Here is a 6,755-nt window from a genome sequence, read left to right as displayed (position 1 = left end):
TGACATCGACTTGTGGAATCACACACCATTCCTCTTCAAAAATACTACAATTCTTAGTCATCCACACATGGTGTATCATAGATTTCATGGCTAGGTGACTAGTTTTAGTCAAGACCCTAATCCCTCGACAATGATGTTCAAAGACTTAGAGCATCTGCCTATAGGTGGGCAATCTCCTAATGCATACAAAGTCATCCTTTGATCCTCATCCACAACTCCTCAATAGATGGACATTTGAAAAATAGATGCTCTTGTGTATCCTGTCTGTTCTCAAAAAGTGCACAATCTATTTTTAAAATAATCCACAAAAGTGCCTCTGTTCCAACATCCAAAGGACAACTATATAACTTATTGTAGGTAATTCTTATATTTGTATATAAAAATTTAAAAAATATTAAGTTATGATAAATTATAAAAATATTTAAGTAGAGTATTGATATTTTATTTAAAAATTTATTTTGAAACAAATTATTAAATTTTTTTTAAAAAGATCTTGCTCCTCTAAAAGTATATATATTTTAGTAAAATTTAAATCTAGCAAGTTTTTTTAACCTATTCTAATTTATTTTAGTCGAAGTGATAAGGAACGAGGATTTCAATTTTATTTATGTTAATTATAGTTTAGGTTGAATTATATTATTAGATAAAATTGAACATTATCAATTTTAATTATACTCTTATTCTACCTCTCGAGCGCATTTAAAATTTTTTATTTTAAAATTTTTTTATACTTAATATTATAATCTAATTCTTAAATATTAAAAATAAAATTTTAAATAACTGAATCATAAATTTAAAAAATCAATTAAAAATTAAAAAAAATTAGATGGCGTGGACAATCGCGCGCATATATATATATATATATATATATACATACATATAATTTGTATTATTTTATTTTCTGTATATGTTTTGTAGTTTAGAAATTAAATTTAGTTTGGAAATTATTCTGATGTTAATCCAAAATTATTTTTGGAAATTTAATTTATCGGTTGAGAAAACACAATAATTCCAAATCAAAAATAAATTTTGATCCGGTCAGAAAAAAATTACAAAAAAAAAAACTAATTTAGTTTGTTTAGGAATATAGAATATCAGGATTGGTCGCCACCGCCATGCATCGCCGGTTATGGCTACCGATATTGTCGCCGGAAAAAGGGGAAAAATATGAAGGTGGACTTCTTCCCCACGATCTCTTGCTCGAGATCTTCTCTTACCTTCCGGCCAAGAAGATCCTGCAACTCCAGCTCCTCTCCAAGTCTTTCCGCCGCCTCGCCGCTAACCCCTGCTTCCGCCTACTGCAATCCCGACGCAATGTCGGCGCCTCCGGAGTCTTCGTCGACGAAAGCTGGGAGCACCAATCAGACTTCAACCTTCTAAACCCCATGGCCGGATTTTCTCCGCTCATGCTGTCGTTCCTCAGCTCGCCGTCCCCAATTTCGCCAAGCTGGTCGTTTCCTCCCGCGGCCTCCTCTTCTACCGTTATCGCAAATACGACGGCGGCTTCTTCGTCGTGAACCCCGCCTGCAACGAAGTGAGGATGATTCCTGCCCGGCCGGGACAAATGCTTGCAAACGCCTTGGAGGGGGTTGGCCGTGAAGTTCGTCGACGACGACGACCACCTCAAGTGCAAGTATCAACTCGTGTGCCTGCTCACGGAAGAAGATTATTGGTTCTCCAACGTGTACCAGTTCTGCTTCTACGACTCGGCGGCCGGAGAGTGGATCGTCGAGGACAAGCAAGTCGACATATCGCCGCAGAGCAGCTTGGATCTGAGCAATCTCGTGGTGTTCGAGAACTCCGTCTTCGGCTACTCCGTCTTCAAATCTTGCGTCATCGCCATCGACACCTCCACGATGCTCGTCGACTTATTGACGGCGCCCGACTCCGTCGCGCCGGACGACCCAACCAGCTTGGCGGTTTGGGAGGAGGCAGGGAAGAGGCCGTGGCTGTGCCTGGTGCATTACGACAGGCGCTCCCGCAAATTCACACTGTGGAGGCGGTTAAAGGGATCGATGTGGGTCAAGTTCGACGAGGCGGTGGCTGATCGCCAGCGATATGGGAAAAGACTGTACGGTTTCTACCTCTGCGACGGTGGAATAATGAACGGAATGCTTCTATTTTTCAACGGCGACGACGATCAAACATATGCCTACTCCTTCAAGAGGCGACAGTTTTGGCTGTTGGAGACGAAGAAAAGACTTCCCTACCGCGAGTTCTTCGCCTACTCTAATTCTCTTCAGCCATGTTGAAGTAATTATTGGATTATATTTAATATCATCAATTTTATTTGTATATATAATTAGACGAAGAATTACTGCTGTGTAATTTAATAATTAACGGTCTTAGATCAAATCGTGAAAAAAAGAAATCTCACGTAGAATAAGATTGCTTAATTATAGCATAAGAGTGCCAATACTCATTGATGAATCTGAAAAATATTGATTTGAATTGAAATTCAAATTCAAGTTCGACTCAAATTGTTTAAACTTTAATTCAAATCGATAATGATACATATTTGATCCGGATGGAGTAACGTGGATAAACACGTAGGAGAAAGGGGGTCCCTCAGAGGACACGTGACAAGGACGTGGCACAGTAAGGGAGAGAAGGCAGGCCAAACCCAGGGTCGCAGTAAAGTACGCCCCTCCCTAGGATCACGACCAGGAAAATCCTGCAATCTCCCCAACCTTCTCAAATGAGGATGATCACACAGGATCCCCCCCTCGACGCGAGGTCGGCACACATCTCCGCACTCCATATAAGCTCCTCGCATTTCAGGAGAACATCCCACGTGACAACTAAAGCCTATACTCCACGAACCGACCTCATTAGCAGGTCGCAAATAGTGCTTACCACGGCCCCCCAAGCTGCCCCAAGCTTAGATCCTCTATAACAGGCAGCCAGCCATCCCATTAAAAGATCGTTACCCCGGCAGTAACCAAGCCCGGCATATCTGTCCGAACTCTCCTAACCAGGCCCACAGGTTCCCATAAGAAGTTCCCATAATCCGATCTCACCAGCAGATCGGCCATCTTCCCTAGCAGAATACGATGAGCTCGGACACGCATAACACTCTCTAGCCCACCTGTGAGTCAGGTAGGAACTAATATCATCGCGTCAACCGAGCTTCGCCAGACCTCGGTATCCGATACCTTGCAATTCCCACTTAGGAGAATGGCGCCCTGAGGCCGACCTCATAGATTGACCTCATTGGCATACGCCGACCTCATGTCACGGTCACAACACCAGACGCCTATCTCAGAGTAAAGACCCCTTACTAAGTCCCACAGGAACGGAAGCAGGATTGAGCTCGGTACAGACCGAGCACTCCTCACCAATGCAGGGAAGAATACCGCGTAGCCACCGAAGATATAAATTAGCAGACCTCATGACCTGGTCTCGCCCATCGCAAGTCGACCTCATGATCTGGTCGCCGCATCGTAAGCCGACCTCATCGCCTATTCGGGATATCATAGGCCTACCCCAGGGTAGGAATCCCGTAATGAGTCCTTCAATAACCAAGCAAGCAGAAAGCTCGGGACAGACCGAGCTCATCTCATCATCACGGTTGAGACACCGTGCATCCATGCATCTCAACCGTACATATCGGCCATTCTCGACGCGGAGATGATATCAACGGATCGATGCACCTGCCTCTGCATATAATTATCTAAAGGATATGGTTTGCACACTCGGTTTGCGCACGTGGTCTTGTGTGATCACAACCCTTCAATGAAGATAAGTTACGCAGATAAGCCATCCGATCTGCGGAATCCGTCACGCACGTGACCCAGCGAGTCCGCCATCTCCTCCAATCACAGGCAGCTAGATCCGAAGGTATCGCTCCCCCTTGCCCTATATAAACCCCCAGGTACGACGTTCCACTCATCTTGAATCCCCCAGACACACTTGCATTCCCCTTGTCTGACTTGAGCGTCGGAGTGGCCACGCCGGGATCCCCGGCGCCCAGCTAATCCGTGCATTCAGTACCCCTCTTTTAGGTCCTTTCTCTTCCGCCGTGGAAACATCGGGTGACGCGGCCTCCCCTTTGTCCGGTGATTCAGCTGTCGTCAGTAAGGAACAGGAACAATATTCATATCATGAGTTATAAAGCATAGAGTCGTTGTTCCCGGGGCAATGGTGCTGCAGTAGGACATTCAGATTATCACGATACTTGTAGTTCGATTTCAACTACGACGTATTTGTAGAAATTTTTTTCTAAATGGAGAACGCAATCAAAGGATGTTGGCGTCTTGGTTGGCCGTTGCGTGCGCTTCCTCTACAGAAGGAGAACAACAACCAAGCATACCGGAGAACTTCTACAAACTCAGCACTCTTAAACACAAGAACCAAATCTCACTGTATCTGACACTCATGATGGTATGGATTCCTCTCCTCATTATACTCCTACTTCTATAATTGATGATTCAGATTTGCCCATTGCTCATAGGAAAGGGAACTGTAGATGCACTAAACATCCAATTCAAAGATATGTTGCATATGGAAAGTTGTCTCCATCTTACAAGGCATTTGTCACAAATCTGGACAATGTTAAAGTGCCCCTATCTATTCAGGAGGCTCTCATAAGACCAGAATGGAAAAAAGTTGTAAAAGAAGAGGTTCGAGCCTTAGAAAACAACAACACTTGGGTCTTGACAACGTTACCACTTGGAAAAAATCCGGTTGGGTGTAAGTGGATTTTTACCATCAAGTACAAAGCTGACAGGAGTATAGACAGGTTCAAGGCAAGACTTGTGGCTAAGGGGTTCACTCAATCCTACGGAATTGGATATCAAGAGACCTTCGCACCAGTGGCCAAACTAAACAAAGTTCGAGTGTTACTATCCTTAGCAGTAAATCAAGATTGGCCATTATATCAACTTGATGTCAAGAACGCATTCTTAAATGGAGATCTTGAAGAGGAAGTCTATATGATCATACCTCTTGGACTAGAAAATAGGTCAAACCGAAATTGGTGTACAAATTAAAGAAGTCATTGTACGACTTAAAGTTGTCTCCTCGCGTATGGTTTAAGAGATTTGCTATGACTTTGACAGCCAATGGGTATTTACAGTGTCAGGCAAATCATACATTGTTTGTTAAAGGTGGATCAGGAGAAAAATGGCAATTCTTATAGTCTATGTGGATGACATCATCCTTATCGGAGATGATTCAGAGGAAATTCTTAGGCTAAAAAAATTGTTGGCAACCGAATTCGAAATTAAAGACCTTGAGACACTGAGATACTTTCTCGGAATGGAGGTGGCTCGATCAAAGGAGGGTATTGTTATATCACAAAGGAAGTATATACTGGACTTGTTGAATGAAACCAGTTTTCTTGGCTGCAAACCTATTGATACACCTATGCATTCTACAAAGAAATTGAATCGAAGTGAAGAAGGCATGCCAGTTGACAAGGGTAGGTATCAAAGGCTGGTTGGAAAACTCATTTACCTATCACACACTCGACCCGATATTGCTTATTCAGTGAGTGTAGTTAGCCAACATATGAATAATCCAATTGAGGATCATTTAGATGTAGTGACCAGAATTTTGAGATACTTGAAGATGACTCCTAGTCATGGATTACTCTTCAGAAAGAGTGAAAGCCGTGTAGTTGAGATTTACATAGATGCAAGTTGGGCAAGAAAACAGACTGGTAGAAGTTCAACTACTAGTTACTACTCCTATATTTGAGGGAATCTTGTCACTTGAGAAGCAAGAAACAAGTTGTGGTTTCTTGTAGCAGTGCAGAATTGGAATATGGAGCTCTTTCTCTTGGTATATGCGAAGGAATGTGGTTACATAGATTGCTAAGGGAACTCAACATTGAAGTTTAAGCCTTGGTGAAGATGTTTACTGACAGCCAGGCAACCATCAGTATAGCTAAAAATCTAGTGCATCATGATAGGACGAAACATATTGAGATTGATCGTCATTTTATCTCTAAAAAGGTCAACACAGGAATCATTCAGCTTAGCTACATTCCTACAAGACAACAGATTGCTGATGTCCTCACCAAGGCACTTCCAAGAGTCAGTTTTGATGAGTTAAATTCCAAGCTTGGTTTTTATAACATATATAACTCAGCTTGAGGGGGAGTGTAGAAATAGGAGATTTAGTTTCTGTATTTAGAAAAGATTAAGATTTATTTATTTTTGATAATACCAAATTTAGGAAATTACAATCAACTAATTGATTGTCTTCCTAATTTGTAGATATTCGGTTTCCTAGTTTAGTAGATGTATACTCTATATATTAAGATGTAAATTTTTTCCTTGAGGGAGAAGAAAAAAGGAAGATAATCAATTTCTTCAAATGTCTTGATTGTGTCATGTGCCCCTTTTGTTAAAACAAATTATTATTGGCACTCCATTATTCTTTATAGATTGGACTAGTGGGTTCTTAGTAACATACAGAAAAATAATAAATAAAATAAAATTGCTGCGATGAGTATACTAAGATTGATGTGTAATGTTGCTAGAATGGATAAAATAAGAAAAGACTACTATTCAAAAAATTTGGTCTAATTTCAATAGATGATAAAATGTTGGAAAATAATGCTTGTTTCCATTATTTTTATGATTCAGTAGTTATTTTCCTTGACAAATGTTTTAGAACCTAGGAATTAGTTGTGTATATACCAATCATACTGCTTTATAAAAGAGAAAAAAATTGTAGAAGCAGCATTCAGATTTCCAAGAATTGATTTTATCTCTGTTCCAAATAGGTTTTTCCAACATATGCCATGA

The 6,755-nt window shown here is 41.1% G+C and overlaps 1 pseudogene; it reads left to right on the top strand.

Annotated features, from left to right (window-relative positions):
- The first annotated feature begins 1,115 nt into the window (after positions 1-1,115).
- Positions 1,116-2,252, top strand: LOC141834433 (F-box protein At5g07610-like; annotated as a pseudogene).
- The last annotated feature ends 4,503 nt before the right edge of the window (positions 2,253-6,755 follow it).

The sequence above is a fragment of the Curcuma longa genome, chromosome 9, assembly GCF_044706935.1.
Source record: "Curcuma longa cultivar G26 ecotype Majalengka, Jawa Barat chromosome 9, ITB_CL_G26_1.1, whole genome shotgun sequence".
Lineage (NCBI taxonomy): Eukaryota > Viridiplantae > Streptophyta > Magnoliopsida > Zingiberales > Zingiberaceae > Curcuma > Curcuma longa.
The sequence above is the reverse complement of the archived record's forward strand: the minus strand, read 5'-3'. Positions and strand labels throughout refer to the sequence as shown.